Raw genomic sequence first — 23802 nt, 5'->3', positions numbered from 1 at the left:
TGGGTGCTAGGTGAGGAGGTGGGCAATGGCAGATTAGACTGTAAGGACTTTTGTTTATCTTTGATTTTGGTTTGGAGGGTGGCAATTTTGCCTAGGAGTGCTGTCTGAATATTCATGCACCAGTTGCTGTCTTTAGGACAGGAATCAGGGGGGGCTGCTGGTGTCTCAAGTTCCTTGAGAATTTTGAATAATTCCTTCATATTTGATTGTGCTGACGTGATGCGGTTCTTGTATGAATCTTTTTTGGCCTGGACTAGAGCTTCTTTATAGTTAAGGGTGGCTAATAGGAGACTGTCCTTCTGGGTGTCAGAAGGGTGACTTTTCCAGCGTGCCTCTGCACTGCGTTTCTCTTTGCGTAGCACTCTAAGTTGTGGTGTGAACCACGAGTTAAGGTGTAACGCTCACCTGAATCCCTCGGAGGCGCAGGTCTGGGCTGAGGGTTCTCGGAGTCTTCTAGGGTCACGCGCAGGCCTCGAATGCCACCCTGGAAAGGCCCTTTCCTCACTGAGATCTTGATCTGAAGGGTGAGGTGTCTGCAATTATGAGAGCAAGGGGTTAATATGGATATATAAGCCTGACTGGGTAAGCTGCCTCCCCTTCCTGGTACTCCCAAGTAGTTCGTAGGCTAAATGTGCTCACCTTATGTAGGTGAAAGCGGAGCTCTCCATCCTGCGTCTGTGCAGGGGCGCCGAAGCCAGTTACTTCACTGGTTAATTGTCCAGCCTCTTGGTTGCAGAGGATGAAGATTTGGAGCTAGGCCGTTGTTAGCAGCACGAACGGCGGTTGCTTGAATATGGAGGTCCGGAGAGCGATGGAATGGCGAAGGTATTGCAGGCAAGTAAGTAGAAAATGTCAATTCGAAGTTAAAAGCACTTCTTAATGTCTCTTTTCCTTTTTCAGGTCGCAGAAGCAGCTGGGTAGAAAAATGGATGTCGAGGAATGCACCGAGGAGTGAGAAAGATGAGCGCTGCTCAAAACACGTGCGTATAGATGGAGTTTTGTATTTCTTAATGCTGTCCTTTTGTTTTGCAGATGCGAGTAGCAGCGTCGGCGGAGGCGAGAAGAATGCAGCGCAGGTAAGGAAAGTTTCACGGAGGTTTACTAACCAATGTCTTTGCTTCCACAGGGTGCCTGAAAAAATGGAAAGCTGCAGCCCGTGGCTTGAGATGCACCGATGGACTGGGTACGTGCTGCGCTGGTTTTTATCTTGTGCTAACCTGGTGTTCTTTTCCCTTTTCAGATGCTGCTGAAGACGATGATGGTATTTCGGAAGGTAAGATTGCGGATTTTTCTTCCCCAGATGCAGAAGTTGAAGATTCTCTGGAGCTGACACGGTGAGCGTCCTGCTGCTATTGCAGAATAACGCGAAGCACGTTGCTCTGATCGGGCGTGGCTTAAATAGCTTACTGGAGTGCTTAGGTGTCTCCTTCCACAGCAGCCTCGCCCAGGTAAGAAGTCCCAGCTTCCAGAATAGTTCCAGTATCCAGTCCCAGGGAGTGGTGCTGGCCACACCCAGAGGTAAAGTAGTTCCAGCCATGGATGGATGAGGATTTCATCCTGCAGGTGAGTGAGCAGCATGGTCTGCAGCAGGTAGGTCCACCCACGCACCATTCCTTACATCATGAGCCCGGCACGTCCTGTGCCGGGACTGAGTCCCCTTATGAGCCTGGCGCCACTGGCGCCAGGACAAGGTCCATAAGGCCCCTAGGGGAGCCGATGGGTGCCTGGAAATGAAGTTGTGACCCAGCTTCCGAGGCAGTTGGGCTAAACCTGACTCCTTGGAGGCTGCGGTCATGACAGCACCCCCCCTCAAGGCCCCTCCCAAGCTTGTCTTTTCTGGAGGTTTTGGCTTGTTGGGAAAACCCCGATGAAATTTTCGGACTAGACGAGGTGCATGTACATATTCTGAGGGTTCCCAAGATCTCTCCTGGGGTCCATATCCCTTCCAATCAATCAAGTAGTATAGTTTTGATTTGGAAATTTTGGAGTCCAAGATGTCTCGAATTTCAAATTCGGATTCTCCATCAACTTGGATTGGCTCAGGAGGTTTAGTCAAACGGCTTCCGGGTTGCACAGGTTTCAGGAGAGAAACATGGAAGACAGGATGTATCTTCATTCGAGTAGGTAATTCTAGTTTGACAGCCACTGGGTTAATCACGGCCGTGATCGAGTAGGGTCCTAAATATCTTGGGTTGAAGGTGCGTGGCCCTTTTAAAGATAAATGTTTAGTGGACAGCCAGACTTGATCTCCTTTTTGATATTGAGGAGCCTCTTTTCGATGTTGGTCTGCTCCTTTTTTGTATGATTCTTTAGCTCGTTGAAGATGAGCTGTGGCTTCTTTAAATGCTTGAGTTATCGTCGAATGCAGATGGTCAACAGCAGGTGTTCCGAGAGCTTGAGGTGGGTCCAGATTTGAGGTTCGAGGATGACTTCCATACAGCAGGAAAAAAGGGGTTTTTCCCGTCCCAGAATGGATTGAATTATTGTAAGCGTATTCAGCAATCCAAAGGACATCCTTACAAGTACCCTCGGATTGATGCAACATGCAGCGCAGATATTGTTCTAAAGTTTGGTTAGTTCTCTCAGTCTGCCCGTCGGTTTGAGGGTGATGGCTGGTGGAAAGTCGTACATCAATTTGTGCTAAACGACAACAACTCCGCCAAAAATGGGAAATAAATTGGCTCCCTCGGTCAGAGATTAGTACTGAAGGGAAACCGTGCAACCGGACAATGTTTTCAAGAAATTCTCGGGCTAGAATGGAAGCTGTAGGTAAACCCTTCAGTGGGATAAAATGAGCCATTTTTGAAAAAAGGTCCACGATCACTAGAATTGTGTTGTATCCGGAGCAAGGGGGTAACTCCGTGATAAAATCCATCGAGAGCGTGTGCCAAGGGCCTGGTGGAATGTCTATTGGACGTAGTAATCCTGCTGGTTTTTCCTTCTGACTCTTGTTTTGTGCGCAGATACCACAAGAAGCCACAAACTTTTTAACATCTTTCCTCCAAGATGGCCACCAAAAATGCCTTTTAATTTTCTCTGAGGTTTTGGCAACTCCAGGATGTCCTTCCATTAGAGAATCATGGTAGCAGGTGATGACCTGTTTTTGTAAGTCAACGCAGGGTAAGAATAGTCTTCCTTGGAAATACAATAGGTTCTGATCTATTGTAAAATCCTTTCCTTTCAATTGCCAATTCGATGAATCTTCGGGAGTTATGAGTTGATTGACCCTTGCTTTAATCTCTTCGAGGGATAGTGTGTTGATTGCTCCTAGTATCTTTTGTTCTGGAATTATTGGCACCGGCTCCGGATTAGCTGTAAGTTCGTCTACCCCTATCCGGGAAAGGGCGTCTGCTTTTCCGTTCCTAACGCCTGGTTGATATGTGATTACAAAATCGAATTCTGCGAAGAATAAAGCCCAGCGTAGTTGCCTCGAAGATTGAGCTTTAGCTGACTTCAGGTACTGGAGGTTACGGTGATCCGTGATTACAGTTACTGTGTGCCGGGCTCCCAAAAGATAATGCCGCCAGGCCTTAAAGGCGGACTTAATTGCCAAGAGTTCTTTGTCCGTAATTGTGTAGTTGATCTCAGGAGCCGAAAATTTGCGAGACCAAAAGGCTACAGGGTGTAACTGGTGCGTTTCGGGGTCTCTTTGTGACAGCACCGCCCCCATTGCAAGACTGGAAGCGTCTGTCTCGACGATGTAGGGAAGTTCTGGACGGGGATGCCTTAAGACTGGGGCAGAGATAAATTTGGCTTTTAATTCTCGGAAGGCTTGTTCGGCTTCTGGAGTCCACTCGAATTTTTTATTCTTTTTCAGAAGAGCCGTGATAGGTTGGACTACCCGAGAGAATTCAGGAATGAACCTTCGGTAAAAATTAGCGAAGCCCAGCATGCTCTGTACACCTTTCACGGAAGTTGGGGAAGGCCATTTGGTGATAGCATCCACTTTTCTTGAGTCCATGTGAACTCCGTTGGGTGACAAGATGAACCCTAAAAATTCCACTTCCTTTGCGTGAAAGGTGCACTTCTCCAGTTTAGCAAACAAGCGGTGTTGGCGAAGTCTCTGTAAAACCGCTGTGACGTGTCTACGATGATCAGTTTCTGAGGCTGAGTATACCAGGATGTCGTCAATATAAACGACTAGGCACACATCAATAAGTTCTCTGAGGACATCATTCATGAAAAACTGGAAAGCGGCCGGTGCGTTACATAGTCCGAAGGGCATTACTTGATACTCAAATAATCCATATTTAGTGCGAAAGGCCGTCTTCCATTCATCGCCCTCCTTAATGCGTACCAAATGGTAAGCTCCTCTGAGGTCTAACTTTGTGTATATGCAGGCGCCTTTTACCTGGTCCAATAATTCAGGAATCAAGGGCAACGGGTATCGGTTTTTGACTGTAATCTGGTTCAGGGCGCGATAATCAATACAAGTTCTTAGGTCACCTTCCTTTTTCGGGACGAAGAATAAAGCTGAGGAAGCCGGGGATTTCGAGGGGCGGATGAATCCGTTAGCCAAGTACTGGTCCAAGTATTGCCTGAGATGGAGGTTTTCTGGTTCAGTGAGGGCATATATTCTACTGCACAGAGGGGTGGACCCAGGTATTAGGTCTATCTGGCAGTCGTATGACCGATGCGGAGGCAGGGTGTTAGCTTGATCTTTCTGAAAGACGTCGCTGAACTCTTGGTATTCCAGAGGTAATCGGGGGTCCTCGGAAGTGATGGCTGCTAGCTTGATTTCGGGCTGAGGATAACAGGTTGAAGCGCATTCTGGAAACCGAATTACCTTGGCTCGCCAGTCTATCTGAGGATTGTGCTTTTCCAACCAAGGCATTCCCAGAATCACCTGAAACTGCGGGGCCTTGATTACATCAAACACGATCTTCTCCCGATGTCCGTCTTGACATAACAACGTTACCTCCATGGTGGTATGAGAAACTGGTCCGGAAGCTATTTCAGTACCATCCACTGTAGTGATTACGTCCTTTACCATCTTGGGACGTAGGGGAAGATCCATCCTGATAGCCAAGTCTTGGTCCACATAATTGCCGATTGCTCCGCTATCAATGTATACTTTGATAGCATGCATGCGATCTGGTCGATTGGGACTTATGAGGACCATAGGCATTACCAAATGCGAGGTCAAGGAACTGGTTTTAACGCTCGGCAAGCGGACCTCTACGCTTGTCGGGCGAGGTCGTTTCCCGATTCCAGTTTCTCAGCATTTTTATCAGAAACTCCTACGGTCTTCTTGACCGGTTTCACTGAGCAATCACGAAGGAAATGTCCAGAATTCCCACAGTATAGGCACAGCTGTAATTGCCTTCTTCTTTCCCGTTCTTTCTGAGTTAATGGTCCTTTTACTACTCCTATTTGCATTGGTTCCACGGAGTCATTCCCTTTAGCGGAGCTCTGAGGTCTTGAAAGTACCCGGGTTTCAAATCTGGATCGATCGGTCTTCCTGTTCTGTAGCCGATGATCTAATTGGACTACTAGGTCGATATAGTCTGAACAGTCTTGCGGCGGATTAACCACCTGTGCTAAAACGTCTTTTAGTTCCCCACGTAGACCTCTGTAGAAGAGCGTGATTCTCTTATCTTCAGGCCACCTGGTCTCAACCACCAGTCTATTAAAGGACGCTATGTAAGCCAGGAGATCCTGATTACCTTGTCTGAGTGACAGGAGTTCATTGTCCAAGGCCTGCCCCTGTGAATGTCTTGCGAACAACTTTTCCATACTGGTCTGAAAGTCTTGAAAGTTATAGAGGAGCGGGTCATCCTGTGTCACGAGAGGAATGGACCAATCTGCAGCACTACCGCTAAGATAGGAAAGTACAAACGCTACCTTGGCTTGGTCCGTTGGGAATGCGGCGGGTCTACACAGAAAGTGCAAGCGGCATTGATTGATGAATACTGCATATCGCTTTGGATCACCGGAAAAACGTTTGGGCGGGGCCAAAGGCACATTCCCTGGCAGATTAATTTGCACCGGATTACTTGAGGTTGTAGGAGTGCCGCCCCCTCCATAGGGAGGCAGTGGCGTCTGTCCCGCTTGAGCCTGTAGCAACTGTCTGGCCAGATCATCCGTCCGTTCCTTGGCAATGATCAACTCCCTTCGTAAAGCGTTTGTTTCTTGGCGAGATGCGTGTACTTCTGCCCTTAGTTCCCCAAGCAATTGAGCCAGTTGATCTGTGTCCGAGGTTTCCATTGCGCCTGGGTGGGAAAATTGCGGTAGGCTTCGCATTCTGTAACGCTCACCTGAATCCCTCGGAGGCGCAGGTCTGGGCTGAGGGTTCTCGAGTCTTCTAGGGTCACGCGCAGGCCTCGAATGCCACCCTGGAAAGGCCCTTTCCTCACTGAGATCTTGATCTGAAGGGTGAGGTGTCTGCAATTATGAGAGCAAGGGGTTAATATGGATATATAAGCCTGACTGGGTAAGCTGCCTCCCCTTCCTGGTACTCCCAAGTAGTTCGTAGGCTAAATGTGCTCACCTTATGTAGGTGAAAGCGGAGCTCTCCATCCTGCGTCTGTGCAGGGGCGCCGAAGCCAGTTACTTCACTGGTTAATTGTCCAGCCTCTTGGTTGCAGAGGATGAAGATTTGGAGCTAGGCCATTGTTAGCAGCACGAACGGCGGTTGCTTGAATATGGAGGTCCGGAGAGCGATGGAATGGCAAAGGTATTGCAGGCAAGTAAGTAGAAAATGTCAATTCGAAGTTAAAAGCACTTCTTAATGTCTCTTTTCCTTTTTCAGGTCGCAGAAGCAGCTGGGTAGAAAAATGGATGTCGAGGAATGCACCGAGGAGTGAGAAAGATGAGCGCTGCTCAAAACACGTGCGTATAGATGGAGTTTTGTATTTCTTAATGATGTCCTTTTGTTTTGCAGATGCGAGTAGCAACGTCGGCGGAGGCGAGAAGAATGCAGCGCAGGTAAGGAAAGTTTCACTGAGGTTTACTAACCAATGTCTTTGCTTCCACAGGGTGCCGGAAAAAATGGAAAGCTGCAGCCCGTGGCTTGAGATGCACCGATGGACTGGGTACGTGCTGCGCTGGTTTTTATCTCGTGCTAACCTGGTGTTCTTTTCCCTTTTCAGATGCTGCTGAAGACGAAGATGGTATTTCGGAAGGTAAGATTGCGGATTTTTCTTCCCCAGATGCAGAAGTTGAAGATTCTCTGGAGCTGACACGGTGAGCGTCCTGCTGCTATTGCAGAATAACGCGAAGCACGTTGCTCTGATCGGGCGTGGCTTAAATAGCTTACTGGAGTGCTTAGGTGTCTCCTTCCACAGCAGCCTCGCCCAGGTAAGAAGTCCCAGCTTCCAGAATAGTTCCAGTATCCAGTCCCAGGGAGTGGTGCTGGCCACACCCAGAGGTAAAGTAGTTCCAGCCATGGATGGATGAGGATTTCATCCTGCAGGTGAGTGAGCAGCATGGTCTGCAGCAGGTAGGTCCACCCAAGCACCATTCCTTACATCATGAGCCCGGCACGTCCTGTGCCGGGACTGAGTCCCCTTATGAGCCTGGCGCCACTGGCGCCAGGACAAGGTCCATAAGGCCCCTATGGGAGCCGATGGGTGCCTGGAAATGAAGTTGTGACCCAGCTTCCGAGGCAGTTGGGCTAAACCTGTCTCCTTGGAGGCTGCGGTCATGACATAAGGTGCGCATGTTGTTTAGGTCTTCTAAGTTTGAGTGGGGCGATAGAGTTTATGGCTGTAAGAACTGACTGGTTGTAGATGTTGGCTAGGATGGTGGGGTCCGAGCAGGAGTCAGTGCCATTGTTGAGGGTGGGGAGGATGAGGGGGAGTAGTTTTTCAGCAGTTATGTTCTTTTTGTTTCTGGTGAGGGTAGCTGGGGCGACAGGAGGCGTTGGTAGAAAGGCTGCTTCAATGCTGAAAGAGATAATGTGGTGATCCGACCAAACGCAAGGGACTTTCGAGAGTAGGCGGATGTTGCAGTTGGTGTCGCTGAGCCAGTCTAAGGCTCGTCCTTTGATGTGAGTGGGAGCTTGTATGTGGTGAGAAAAGCCTAGATCTGTTAAGGTATTAGCAAGATCAAGGGCTGTGGGGTCATTAGGATCTTGGTGACCTAAGTTAAGGTCACCGAGGATAATAGTTTGCGAGTTGGGTTTCGCTTTGTCTAGTACTAGAGCGGTGATGTCATCTACAAAGGAAGTGGGGCGACCTGGTGGTCTGTATATTAGATGGATGGTGGCCGTTTGGTTGGCTGATAGAGTGAGTTTGGCAGAGAGTAGCTCTGCGGATTCCATCTTAGTGCTCGGTAGGGTTCTGAGTCCTAGTGAATTTTTGTAAATGAATGCGATTCCTCCACCTCTGGAGGTGCGGTCGCATCTGGTGATGTAGTAGTTGGGTGGGATAGCCAGTGAGAGAGCCGGGCCGGAGGCGGGGTGCAACCAGGTCTCAGAAATGGCGATAAAGTCAAGCTCCTGAGTCTTGATGAGATCAGCAATGTCCAGGGCGCGAGCTGCAAGGGACCGTGCATTAATCATGGCGGCCTTGATCAGGCCAGCGTTGCTTGGCCTTGCCTTAATCAGGCTGGTGTTGCCTGAAGCGGAAAGATTGGTCTGAGGGCCTTGGGGCATAGGTGAGATCAGGGTTTGCCTTGCCTTAAACGGACTAGTGTTGCCTGAGGCGGCAAGGTTAGTCGGATGGCCTTGAGGCATGAGTGAAGTCGGGGTTTGGGGGGACAGGCTAGGCTTCAGGGTTTTCCGAGATACACAAGGGTACATAGGGTGACCCTTCTTACCCATAAGTCTAGAGCCTAGTCTTAGGTTTCTTAGGGCTGTAGCGCAGGGCTGATTGGGTGTAGGTTTTTGAGTGAAGTGGTTGAGCCATAAGGCCGGAGCATTGAGGTAGATGTTAGGGGACTGGGGAACAGTACTGGGGCAGGTGTCAGCAGGACTGCAGGTAGGGGCCATGATTGCAGTGTGCAGGGTGGTGTGTGTCATTGAGTTGGGGGATGGTATAGAGAGCGCGCAGGTGGATGCCCACAGTGCGAAGAGTACTCTTAATAGTGGGAGGAAAAGGTTTTAGGCGGGTAAGTGTGGCAACATGATGTAATATTCATACATCTGATTGTATTATTAGAAAGAGCCACACGTGCTTTGAAATTGTAAATTCTTACTTTGAACCATGTACAAGTTGTTTTGAGTCAATGTTTGGGCGTCATATCGACGCAATTTAAAGGTGTGCAGGGGACGGGAGGGTTCCATTTTGGATCCTCTTTTTCTCACTTTCTTACATTTTTGTGGCCCTGTGCCAGGACCGCTTTTCCTCCCCCACACCCAAAAATCCTTAACCTTTAATCCTTAAATTTATATCTATTTAAACCATAACATCTAGAGTGTGCACCTTTATTCCCTTTTTCCTATGAGTTTTTCACTGGCATCACATACCAGTGTGGCACAAATCAAAGGTACCACCCACTTTATGCATCTTGATGAATATGTCTTTCTCACGAATCAATGAGTTAACAGAGAAATGCGCCACTACTTTAGCTTTTGACGCATCTGAAGCCAAACGCATACTGTCTTTGATTAAGGACACATAGAAATCACTAGAAAGTAGAGCCAATCCAGAGAGACTAATATTTCAGCTAGAAAAACTCATCCGACGGGAGATTGCTCAAAAACGTCATGCTTCTACTCTAGTTGAGTACTTCAAATCACAGAAAATACCTCGAGGACTAAGGGTCTATCTACGTCCGACTTTATGCAGTGAGAACAAATTGTTTGTTGAAAAATGGGATTGTATCCTTAATAAGTGCTCTCTCGACTTGATACTCCTGACAATCAAAGAACTTTCAAAATCTCTGACATCTATTGACACAGAAATTATGACACTTAAAACTCAATTAAGTGAATTTAAAACATCTGAGGAACTTGCTGAACTTCTAATCGACATCAACTCGAAACTTTCAAGATACAAACAAGATACTTAATGATATTGTGTACACGTGGCAAGAGTATTACCATCACCGGGATCAACAACGCAAGTTCAATCATCCAAACAGAACAAATTCTGGCAGTGAAAGCAGCAGCAGTAGCATTGGGGACCCGATTCGACCTGAGGATAGACGAGATCCCGCTGATAGGGAAACCATCGCTGAACCTAGAGACTCCACTCCTTCAAACCCAACTGCTATTCCACCACCAGCTAGCCCAGGGACATCTGGGGCTTTTTTAGGAATAAGAGACAAATCAAGAGAAAAATGAGGAGAGGCCAAATCTCAAAACAAAAGAAAAAACAAATGATAGAAAATTTGGTTGTCAATCTATCCAGCAAGAATTTGACTAGTGTTCAACTAGACATGCTTAACCGCGGATTATCATTTGTACCAACAAGCAATAGCACACTGTTTGAGGAAAAAGTATGCTTCCATAGATTACTGAGGAAACTAAGACTTAAACTCTTTTTCAACACAGATATGGATTTGGAACAACCGACTACTACAACCAACACCCTTGAATTTCGGCCAAAAAGTAACTTCGATCCATATACACAAAACTCAATGCTCAATTTATTTGAGAAAATGGTGATTAAAGATCTAGAGAGAATCAACTATCAAAAGACCACACCAACTAACATCAAAAAATGCCAACTTGAACATATTGAAGCATTAGCCAAAGATGAAGAAATAATGATCAAACCGGCGGACAAAGGTGGAGCAATTATAATCATGGACACCAAAGACTATATATCTAAATGTCTTACCCTACTCAATGACACCAATACCTATACTAAATTAGATGGAGACCCCATACAGAAAATCAAGCTGCTGATCGAGAACATGATTGAAGAAGCGTTGGAGCATAACTGGAGTAATGTCAAGACTAGCGAATTCCTAATAAATCAATACCCCAATACACCAGTATTTTACGGTCTCCCGAAAATTCACAAGAATCCTTCCAACCCCCCACTAAGACCAATAGTTGCCGGTACAGACAGCATCTTTGATCCTTTAGCTGTCTATGTGGACAGATCACTCCAACAATTGGTTCAAAACACCCCCACTTACCTGAGAGACACGACAGATTTTTTGAACTGCATCCAAGACATCAGGGCATTGAGTTCCGATTGTATAATTTTCAGTATGGACGTATGTAGTCTATACACGTCTATCCCACATGAAGAAGGCATAAGAGCAGTATAATGGCTAATATCTAACTCCACAACCAATGAAGGGAATAACAACTTAATTTTGAAATTCTTGGACCTCATACTTTTCAACAGCTACTTTAGATTCCAGGGAAAATGTTATCTACAGACTACTGGCACATCAATGGGGTCCTCTATGGCCCCAGTATACGCCAATACATTTATATATAAATTGGAACACCAAAATGTACTGGATCATCCTGAATGGTCATATAAAATTTTGATGTGAAAACGCTACATTGATGATATTTTCGGGATTTGGTGTGGGACACGAGATGAACTGGACTCATATTTCAACTACATGAACACCATCCATGATAACATCAAATTTACCATGGAGGTAGGAACACCACGCTTACACTTCCTGGACGTTGATATGGAAATTCAAGACAACCGCATCAGCACTACTGTGTACCACAAACCCACTGATACAAACAATTTGTTACATTTCACAAGCCATCACCCCAAATCTATGCTGAAAAGTTTGCCATATAGCCAAATCTTGAGGCTTAAACGCATAATCTCAGATCCTGCAGGTCTCGACACAGAGAGCACTAAACTTTTTGAAAAATTTGAAGCCAGAGGATATCCTGAAACTATTCTCGATGCAGCCAAAGAAAGATCTGGTCTCATCAGCAAAGAAGATCTGCTGATCCCAAAAGCAAAAACTAAAGAAACACCACTCTTACACATCACCAAATACTCAAGACAAAGCTTTCAGATAGGGAAAACCATTGGGAAACATTGGAACATTCTCCATAACGACCAGACGCTGAGAGAGTTATTTCCTAAGGCACCCATGATGGCCTTCAGGCGCGGTAAGAACCTTAGAGACAAACTCGTCAGAGCGGAAGTACCTCCAAAGGATAAACAAATGGTTCTACAAACAAGAAAAATGGGAACTTTCCCATGCCTTTGTTGTTCACACTGCAACAACATCACTAAGGGGAACAGTATCACTCACCCATACACGGGTAAAAAGATCAAACTACGTTGCCACCTGTATGTCCACCGGTGTGATTTACGCGATCAAGTGCCCATGTGGCAAACTTTACATTGGTCAAACAACAAGGTCAGTTAAAGAGAGGCTCACAGAGCACAAATCTAATATCAGGTGTAAAAACATGAAATCACCTCTCTCGAGACACTTTATGGAAAATGACCACATTGTAGCTCAAGTCAAATATCAGGTCCTAGAAGTAGTTAAAAAAAACCCTACAGAGGTGTCAACCATCAGTCAATACTTTCTCGCAGAGAGAAATACTGGATCCACACCTTGAACACACTACTCCCTAAGGGCCTCAATGATGAGTTCTCGCTGAAATGCTTCATTTAATTAGACACTTGTAATGAGTCCTCTAATTTTGAAAAAATAATCAGGTGCTCTCTCTCTGATAGCCCATTCTGCCTATTACAAAGTATCATTTAATCTAATTGGATGGTCATCTAATGCTTCCACTCTTTACAATCCACTGTAGAACTATGCTAACATGCAGATCTTGTTTACTTTGAATTACTGTCGACTGAACTTTATACAGCAGACCTTGTTATGGTATACCCACAGTGCTCTCATCTGTTCAAAAAATAAAAAATAATCTTTATTGTGCAATTTGTAAATCCAAAGCCAACCAACTCTAACTTGCATAAACCTGCATTTATAGTTCCTTTAGTCATTTTCCTTTTTCTTTTACACTCCTTAGAGCTTCGAGTCATATCAGCTCGCATTACTTTATCCCTTACAAGTACATTCAAATATGGCTGCCATCAAGGACAGACACTTAGGAACTTTCTTCAATCTATGTATTGCAACATGAGTCCGTTTTCCACCTCTACATATCACAAACTACATACACAGTCTTACGCGTGCAGGAGGGTCCTTCATTCCAGACGGAGCGTCCCCTGCTTAGCAACAGTTTCTATCTACTCCCGGCTCGTTAGTGTGCCACTTCTGAGATCTACTCCACGACGGACGAAGATTCCAATACACGATCGCGTATCGTGTTTACACTAGTAAGTTCCTGCATCCACACATGGCATTGTGCCGGCTTTGTACTCCACTCGAAGACATTCCTTTACTTATCCGTAGCTCCTCTGTGCTATTTCTTATATTCACAGACCGTGTATCTTTCAGCACTATCTAGTGCTTCCACTTCCACGTTGTCCTTTGGACGCAAATTACCGGACTCCAATGGCAATTGGCGAAAAGCACACGTACTCACCTTGCCAGGGTGAGTACCTCCCTTTCTTTCTTTACCGCTCCGAATCTGTGCCGATTATGTTACAGCCCTGTGCCTATTCTTTGCACATCATTAACTATCTGTTTTGTCCACAATGAATAAGCTGCTGCTCTGTGCTACTTTAAATATCATTAATTCCCTACACCACTTATTGTAGGACCTGGGGCTCCCGTGTTATTGATGCCTGATGGAGTCTCCTATGACTGATTGAACCATCACTACCCTTTTACATCATCAAACGCAATAGGACTAAGGATCCTCCCATTGATGGTGAGCTTATATCTAGCCCATACGGCATTATCTAACTATACAAGGACAACTCCATTTTTTTCGTTCCATCTGAATTGATCATGGCGGTTATGCGTAGATTGGGTTGTTTGCGGCTTTGGATAATCACCATATACTATTAGAAATGTCCACACAGAAACTGGTTGTTGCCTTGGGACTATGTTACTTTATACAAATGGTGATTTACAGTCCATGATAAATGAGTAAATGTGCACTAGATACAGACTGCGGTCTTGACTTGAGAGCTTTACAACTCTGATTATATTTCCTTTGTATTCTTTCCATTTTAGTTTGTATGTATGATTTATGGCTCAAGAAGAAGAGAATTGGTATCTCGAAGTGCGTCAGCCATCTACAATGAATTCAATCTTCTCTACTATTTGCGTTTGGAATAAACAACACTTGTTGTATATTCATACATCTGATTGTATTATTAGAAAGAGCCACACATGCTTTCAAATTGTAAATTCTTACTTTGAACCATGTAGAAGTTGTTTTGAATCAATGTTTAGGCATCATATCGACGCAATTTAAAGGTGTGCAGGGGACAGGAGGGTTGCATTTTGGATCCTCTTTTTCTCACTTTCTTACATTTTTGTGGCCCTGTGCCAGGACAGCTTTTCCTCCCCCGCACCCAAAAATCCTTAACCTTTAATCCTTATATTTATATCTATTTAAACCATAAAATCTAGAGTGTGCACCTTTATTCCCTTTTTCCTTTTCACCACAAGTAATCACCCCACATCTCTAAAGTGGATTATTCCTTACGGCAAATTTGTAAGAATAAGACATAATTGCAGTGAAATAGAAAGCTTCAACAAAGAGTGCAAACTTACAGCGGCGAAATTTTTAAAACAAAGCTATCCAAAAGCTGTCTTAGAGAGAGCATATACAAAAGCCCGCAATTTAAACCGCATGACTTTACTCTTGACCAACACATTACCAGAAGCCAAAGAACAAGAAGACGCAATAAGACTTATTCTTACATTTGGAACACATGCCCATGTGATAAGAAAGATATTACATCGACATTGGCATGTTCTACAGTCAGACGAAGCTTTAGCACCGGTTTTAAAGGAAAAAGTAAATATAACTTTTAGAAAATCCACTTCCATTAAAGACTCTTTGGTCAGTAGTTTTCTGTTGCCCATAAACGAAATTCAAAATACCACCACTTGGCTACACAAAAACACTAATGGTTTCTTCAAATGCTCGAAATGTAAATTTTGCAAATTTGCTCAGAACAAAACAAACTATATACATCCTATAACAAAGCATCTTGTAGAATTGGGTAGTCACATTACATGTAACACTGAGTTTGTGGTGTATCCACTTCTATGCTCTTGTGACCGCTGGTACATTGGCAGTATCATCGGTAAATTAAAACTGAGAATTCTACAGCATATGAGAGCTATAAAAAACTGTGATCCTTCCTACCCGATGGCAGTACATTTTAAATACATACATGAAAGCAAATTGGACAGCCTGAGATTTTTTTGATTATATCATGTTCGAGCTAATCCTTGTGGGGGCAACAGAGAACTGACACTACGCCAAATGGAGACTAGATATATCTTGGACTTTGAATATAAAAAACCTAAAGGCCATAACCTCGATGAGGAGCTATATACATACTTAGGAACTTAAGAAATTGGGTCAGCAAGAATAATTAATGCTTTTTATTGTCCTTATTGCCCTGTGGAGAAAACTTTGGGTCATCAGTGTATATGAATTTTAAGATCATTATAATGTTATGCTGATATTTTATACACTAATAAGAGATTGCGAAAGTGAGGTTTGGTGGTATGATGTTTTATTACATCTTATCATATTCAAGATTTTAACATTATTGATTAGTGCCTGTTTGTGGTTATATGATTGTTCGTTTAGTGGTGTTTATGTGTTTTTTTATTCGTATTTTAAATCTCTATTCCATGGTGTTTCCACTTTTAATAAAAATGAGAATTTGCTCTCTTGAAATAACAGCTGCCATCTGCTGCCAATACTTACATACAGAAGGTTTTAGCTTGGATTCATGCCTATGACACATTATGATTTTTTAATATAGACATCTACTTTACATAAGAGATATTATATTAGCACTATGCACCTTATGAATCTACCTCAAGTGAAACCTCATGAATTTTGCACTTTAGGATTTGTTACAGAAAGTAAGCACTATGCACTTTATTGGAAAGCGTCAGACACATGTCTGAACCAAAGATCTATGCACTGTATTTAAAAATGTTATCTATAATAGAGGTGGCAGCAGGGTTTACTTTATTATTGCAGGTTAACATTGAAATATGCGTGGGATAAATTTTAAATTTCAAGGAAATGTCCAAATGAATAACATATCACTGATTACATAGAAGAATGTTTTAAATACCTGTAATCTAGCAATATTCTTGCTGCCATGTATGTCTCAACATAAGAGGATGAGACAAAAAGTGCATGCGAGAGTAGCTGTAATGGCTATTACAAAATGGCAACCGTGTTTAACAGCAAACCAGGCTGAGAATTGATGGCAATGAAAACTAAAAAGGGACCACAATAGGCAGTAGAACCATAGAGTTGGGTGATGGTGGATACATTTACACAATGTCACAGAGCACTCACTTGTACGTGATCAAGCAACGAGGAATCTGCAAAACGCGTTGTATGGTGTGTTTTCCTATTTTGGCTAATGCCGTAATAAACTAATAAACTGGATATTTTAAAGGACACTTTATTTGCTTTTGGTTTTTTACAAAACGGATGAAGCATTTCTCTGGCGGTCACCTCACTGTTTGGAGTGCCATCCCCCCTCGGGAAAGAAGCAATTACTTTCCCTTTCTCTGCAATATATATATATATATTTACATATATATATATATATATATTCAGTAAAAAAACTTTGTTAAAGGAATGTTATGGTTAAGTTGCGCTACTAAAAACCTATGAAATTCAGTGAAAAAACTTTGTTAAAGGGACGTTATGGTTCAAAGTAAAACCGAAAAACCCCTGTAATTCGCCAGTTATGGTAAGCTAAGCAACCATAACTCACGCCACCATCGTGCACTGCTAAGACTAACACCCAGGACATCAAAGATGACATCACAAATGTCATTGATGACATCACTGATGACATCACATGTGCATTTACCTTTCATGAAAAGTCTGTACAAGGGATTCTTATTGTAATGTTAATAAAAAAAGTGTCAAGGATCATTGGAATAAATATCAAGCGCTAATTAGTGCATTAAGCAATGCATTGATATAAATAGCATTCTATTATGAAGTTCCATCCAGTATACTAAGGTACTCATGTAGAAACATAGGCATTGTGTGCAGCATACATGATGGAGGTGCAATATTCATAAGCTTGTCATTTTGAATAGTGAAATGATAACTGTTTTCTTATTAGAGTTTTGCATACTGTGAAACATGTGATAAGTAGGTAATAAAACCCACTTACTACATACTTGCATTATTATAGACAAAACACAAAGAGCAAAGAACACATACAAATATGGGTATATACAGGGAAAGTGAAGTAAGTAAAAAAAGCAGAAGTAGTAGCGGAAACAATTCATAACCTAACTGATTATCTTCATGCAGAGAAATGATTACTCTGTTTCAAAGATGTTATTTACCCTATGTATATGTATCACATGATGTGACAGGACCCTAAGGAAAGTAGTGTGAGTAAAATGTATACAAATATGAGCATATACAGGGAAAGTACAGTAATAAAAAAACAACAGTTCTATCAGAAAGTGCTGATAACTCTACTGATTATCTTCATGCACAGAAAGGATTGCTGTCTTTCAAGCTTGTGTCTTCCCCTATGTAATTGTTTCATAACATATGACTGGACCCTAAGGGAATTACTGTAAGAACATACTTGAAGGATAAGTGTACAAATATAGTAAGTTTTCAATTTTTAGGTCCTGACTGTTACTGAAGAAAACCATGTGGCCTAGATATGTTAGTAAAGGAAAAAAGGGGGAGCCAGACATGTGATGTCATCAGTGATGTCATCAATGACATTTGTGATGTCATCTTTGATGTCCTGGGTGTTAGTCTTAGCAGTGCACGGTGGTGGCACGAGTTATGGTTGCTTAGCTTACCATAACTGGCGAATTTCAGGGGTTTTTTCGGTTTTACTTTGAACCATAATGTCCCTTTAACAAAGTTTTTTCACTGAATTTCATAGGTTTTTAGTAGCGCAACTTAACCATAACGTCCCTTTAACAAATATTTTTTACTGAATTTCATAGGTTTTTAGTAGCGAAACTTAACCATAACATCCCTTTAACAAAGTTTTTTTACTGAATTTCATAGGTTTTTATTAGTGCAACTTAACCATAAAGTCACTTTAACACATTCTTTTTTACTGAATTTCATAGTTTTTTATTAGTGCAACGTAACCATAACGTCCTTTTCAATGGAGGAAGACCACTAGCATCCTAGGTTCTCAAAGTGGGAACCCGGGGTGGTAAAAAAAAGATTTTTCTTCCCAAACCAGGACACCGCAGGCAGGCGTCCCGGTGTAGGAAGGAAAATCTTTTACCAAGATGGACACCAGGGAAAGGGAAGGCAGGGTGTATAAAGAGAACACAACATACATCGGCAGGGGTCGGGAAGACCAGGAGAGAGACACGGGGCATGAGTGGGGGGTAACACGAGGGAGACACGGGGCATGAGCAGGGGGTGGAAAGAAGGGAGACACGGGGCATGAGCGGGAAAGAAGGGAAACACGGGGCATGAGCGGGGGGGGTGGGGGTGAACAGGGGAAACACGAGCCATGAGCGGGGGGAAAAGGAGGGAGACAGACACGGAGCATGAGCGGGGGTGGGGGTGAACAGGAGAGACACGGGGCATGAGCGGGGGTAGGGCAAGGTGGGGCCCCCACCCCCGCTCATGCCCCGTGTCTGCCCTGTTCCAACAGAGCAGACACGGGGCATGAGCGGGTGGGGGTGGGGGTGAACAGGGGAGACACGAGCCATGAGCGGGGGGAAAAGGAGGGAGACAGACACGGAGCATGAGCGGGGGTGGGGGTGAACAGGAGAGACACGGGGCATGAGCGGGGGTAGGGCAAGGTGGGGCCCCCACCCCCGCTCATGCCCCGTGTCTGCACTGTTCCAACAGAGCAGACACGGGGCATGAACGGGGGGTTACGGGGGAAAGAAGGGAGACACGGGTAATGAGCGTGGAGTGGGGGGGAAAGGAAGACACAGGGCATGAGCGGGGGGTGGGGGGAAGAAGGGAGACACGGGGCATGAGCGGGGAGTGGGGGGAACAAGAGGTCAACAAGGGGCATCATAGGAGGGGGTGACAAGAGGAAGACACGGGGCATGAGCAGGGGGTGGGAGGGAACAGAAGGAAGACTCGGGGCATGAGCGGGGGTGGGGGGTACAGGAGACAGACACGGGGCATGACCAGGGGGTGGGGGGCAACAGGAGAGAGACACGGGGCATGAGCGGGGGGATGGGGGGAACAGGAGACAGACATGGGGCATGAGCAGGGGTGGGGGAACAGGAGACAGACACTGGGCATGAGCGGGGGGTGTGGGGGGCAACAGGAGAGAGACACGGGGCATGAGCGGGGAGAGGGGGGGTACAGGAGACAGACACGGGGCATGAGCGGGGGGGTGGTGGGGGGTACAGGAGACAGACACGGGGCATGAGCGGGGGTGGGGGGCAACAGGAGAGAGACACGGGGCACGGAGCAGGACATTTCGGGGCGGCCGGTTCGGCCCGGGACGATTTGGCGCGGCCGGTTCAGCGCAGGAGCCGGTTCGGCGCAGCACGGCGCGACAGTCCGCGCCGAATTGGCCGCAAATAAATGTCCTGCGAGTTCTTCATGCAGGCACCACAGCCACGCAGAGTACACAGCCGGGCCCGCGAAGGTGGGGGCTGTGCTGCTCGGAGCAGTCTGTAGACACACGGGGCAGGAGCAGGGGGTGGGCGGTAGGGGTAGACACACGGGGCATGAGCGGGGGGTGTGCTGGAGGGGCATGAGCGGGGGTTGGGCGGGAGGGGTAGACACACAGGGCATGAGAGGGGGTGGGCGGGAGGGGTGGGCATGAGCGGGGGTTGGGCGTTAGGGGTGGGAATGAGCGGGGGGTGGGCGAGAGGGGTAGACACATGGGGCATGAGCGGGGGGTGGGCAGGAGTGGTAGACACACGGGGCATGAGTGGGGGGTGGGCGGGAGGGGTAGACACACGGGGCATGAGCGGGGGGTGGGCGGGAGGGGTAGACACACAGGGCATGAGTGGGGGGGTGGACGGGAGGGGTAGACACACGGGGCATGAGCGGGGGGTGGGCGGGAGGGGTAGACACACGGGGCATGAGCTGGGGGTGGGCGGGAGGGGTAGACACACGGGGCATGAGCGGGGGGTGGGCAGGAGGGGTAGACACACGGGGCATGAGCGGGAGGGTGGGTGGGAGGGGTAGACACACGGGGCATGAGTGGGGGGGTGGGCGGGAGGGGTAGACACACATGGGGCATGAGCGGGGGGTGGGGTAGACACATGGGGCATGAGCGGGGGGTGGGCGGGAGGGGTAGAAACATGGGGCATGAGCGGGGGGTGGGCGGGAGGGGTAGACACATGGGCATGAGCGGGGAGTGGGTGGGAGGGGTAGACACACAGGGCATGAGCGGGGGTGGGCGGGAGGGGTAGACACACGGGGCATGAGCGGGGGGTGGGCGGGAGGGGTAGACACACGGGGCATGAGCGGGGGGTGGGCGGGAGGGGTAGACACACGGGGCATGAGCGGGGGTGGGCGGGAGGGGTAGACACACGGGGCATGAGCGGGGGTGGGCGGGAGGGTTAGACACACGGGGCATGAGCGGGGGTGGGCGGGAGGGTTAGACACACGGGGCATGAGCGGGGGGGTCAGCGGGAGGGGTAGACACACGGGGCATGAGCGGGGGGGTGGGCGGGAGGGGCATGAGCAGGGGGGTGGGTGGGAGGGGTAGACACACGGGGCATGAGCAGGGGGTGGGCGGGAGGGGTAGACACACAGGGAATGAGCGGGGGTGGCCGGTAGGGGTAGACACACGGGGCATGGGCGGGAGGGGTAGACAGACGGGGCATGAGCGGGGAGTGGTGGGCGGGAGGGGTAGACACACGGAGCATGAGCGGGGGGTGGGCGGGAGGGGCAGAAACACGGGGCATGAACGGGGGGTGGGCGGGATGGGTAGACACACGGGGCATGAGCGGGGGGTGGGCGGGAGGGGTAGACACACGGGGCATGAGCGGGGGGAGTGCAGGAGGGGTAGACACACGGGGCATGAGCGGGGGCTGGGCGGGAGGGGTAGACACACGGGACATGAGCAGGGGGTGGGCGGGATGGGTAGACACACGGGGCATGAGCGGGGGGTGGGCGGGAGGGGTAGACACACAGGGCATGAGCGGTGGGGTGGGCGGGAGGGGTAGACACACGGGGCATGAGCGGGGGGGTGTGCGGGAGGGGTAGACACACGGGGCAGGAGCGGGGGTGGGCGAGAGGGGTACACACAGGCATGAGCGGGGGGGTGGGTGGGAGGGTTAGACACACGGGGCATGAGCGGGGGGGTGGGTGGTTTGCTGTAGACACACGGGGCATGAGATTGGGAAGACACACGGGGCATGAGCGGGGGGGTGGGCGGGAGGGGTAGACACACAGGGAATGAGCGGGGACTGGGCGGGAGGGGTAGACACACGGGGCATGAGCGGGGGGGTGGGCGGGAGTGGTAGACACACAGGGCATGAGCGGGGGGTGGGCGGGTGGGGAGAGCCACACGGGGCATGAGCGGGGGGTGGGCACGAGGGGAGAGAGACACATGGGGCATGAGCGGGGGTGGGGGGAGAGACACACGAGGCATGAGCGGGGGGTGGGCGGGAGGGGTAGACACACAGGGCATGAGCGGGGGGTGGGCGGGAGGGGTAGACACACGGGGCATGAGCGAGGGGTGGGCGGGAGGGAGAGAGACACGGGGCATGAGCGAGGGGTGGGCGGGAGGGAGAGAGACACGGGGCATGAGCGGGGGGTGGGCGGGAGGGAGAGAGACACACGGGGCATGAGCGGGGGTGGGGGGAGGGGAGAGACACACTGGGCATGAGCAGGGGGTGGGGGGAAGTGGAGAGAGACACACGGGGCATGAGCGAGGGGTGGGGGGAGGGGAGAGACACACGGGGCATGAGCGAGGGGTGGGGGGGAGGCGAGAGACACACGGGGCATGAGCGGGGGTGGGGGCGAGGGGAGAGACACACAGGGCATGAGCAGGGGGTGGGGGGGAAGTGGAGAGAGACACACGGGGCATGAGCGGGGGAGGGGAGAGACACACGGGGCGTGAGCGGGGGGTGGGGGGGAGGGGAGAGACACACGGGGCATGAGCAGGGGGTGGGGGGGAGGGATAGACACACGGGGCATGAGTGGGGGTGGGGGGGGATGGACACACGGGGCATGAGCGGGGGGTGGGGGAGGAATAGACACACGGGGCATGAGCGGGGGTTGGGGGGAGGGATAGACACACGGGGCATGAGCAGGTGTGGGCGGGAGGGATAGACACACGGGGCATGAGCAGGAGGTGGGCGGGAGGGGTGGGCATGAGCGGGGGTTGGGCGTTAGGGATGGGCATGAAAGGGGGGTGGGCGGGAGGGGTAGACACACGGGGCATGAGCGGGGGGTGGGTGGGAGGACTAGACACACGGGGCTTGAGCGGGGGGTGGGCAGGAGGGGTAGACACACGGGGCATGAGTGGGGGGTGGGCGGGAGGGGTAGACACACGGGGCATGAGTGGGGGGTGGGCGGGAGGGGTAGAGACACGGGGCATGAGCGGGGGGGAGGGGAGAGACACACGGGGCATGAGCAGGGGGTGGGGCGGAGGGGAGAGACACACGGGGCATGAGCAGGGGGTGGGGGGAGGGATAGACACACGGGGCATGAGCGGGGGGTGGGGGAGGGATAGACACATGGGGCATGAGCGGGGGTGGGGGGGAGGAATGGACACACGGGGCATGAGCGGGGGGTGGGGTACGGATAGACACACGGGGCAGGCGCAGGGGGTGGGCGGGAGGGATAGACACACGGGGCATGAGCAGGGGGTGGATGGGAGGGGTGGGTATGAGCAGGGGTTGGGCGTTAGGGATGGGCATGAAAGGGGGGTGGGCAGGCGGGGTAGACACATGGGGCATGAGCGGGGGGTGGGCGGGAGGGTTAGACACACGGGGCATGAGCGGGGGTGGGCAGGAGGGGTAGACACACGGGGCATGCGTGGGGGGAGGGCGGGAGGGGTAGACACACGGGGCATGACGGGGGTGGGCGGGAAGGGTAGACACACGGGGCATGAGCGGGGGGTGGGCGGGAGATGTAGACACATGGGGCATGAGCGGGGGGTGGGCGGGAGGGGTAGACACACGGGGCATGAGCGGGGGTGGGCGGGAGGGGTAGACACACGGGGCATGAGCGGGGGGTGGGCGGGAGGGGCATGAGCGGGGAGTGGGCCGGAGGGGTAGACACACGTGGCATGAGCGGGGGGTGGGCGGGAGGGTTAGACACACGGGGCATGAGCGGGGGGTGGGCGGGAGGGTTAGACACACGGGGCATGAGCGCGGGGTGGGTGGGAGGGGTAGACACACGGGGCATGAGCGGGGGTTGGCAGGTTGTAGACACACGGGGCTTGAGCAGGGGGGTGGGTGGAGGGGTAGACACACGGGGCATGAGCAGGGGGTGGGCGGGAGGGGTGGGCATGAGCGGGGGTTGGGCGTTAGGGATGGGCATGAAAGGGGGGTGGGCGGGAGGGGTAGACACGCGGGGGGTGGGTGGGAGGGCTAGACACTCTGGGCTTGAGCGGGGGGTGGGCAGGAGGGGTAGACACACGGGGCATGAGTGGGGGGTGAGCGGGAGGGGTAGACACACGGGGCATGAGTGGGGGGTGGGCGGGAGGGGTAGAGACACGGGGCATGAGAGGGGGGGAGGGGAGAGACACACGGGGCATGAACAGGGGGTGGGGCGGAGGGGAGGGACACACGGGGCATGAGCAGGGGGTGGGGGGAGGGATAGACACACGGGGCATGAGCGGGGGGTGGGGGAGGGATAGACACATGGGGCATGAGCGGGGGTGGGGGGGAGGA

The sequence above is a fragment of the Ambystoma mexicanum genome, chromosome 10 (assembly GCF_040938575.1).
Source record: "Ambystoma mexicanum isolate Mex_15411 chromosome 10, UKY_AmexF1_1, whole genome shotgun sequence".
Lineage (NCBI taxonomy): Eukaryota > Metazoa > Chordata > Amphibia > Caudata > Ambystomatidae > Ambystoma > Ambystoma mexicanum.
Note: the sequence above shows the minus strand (reverse complement) of the source record.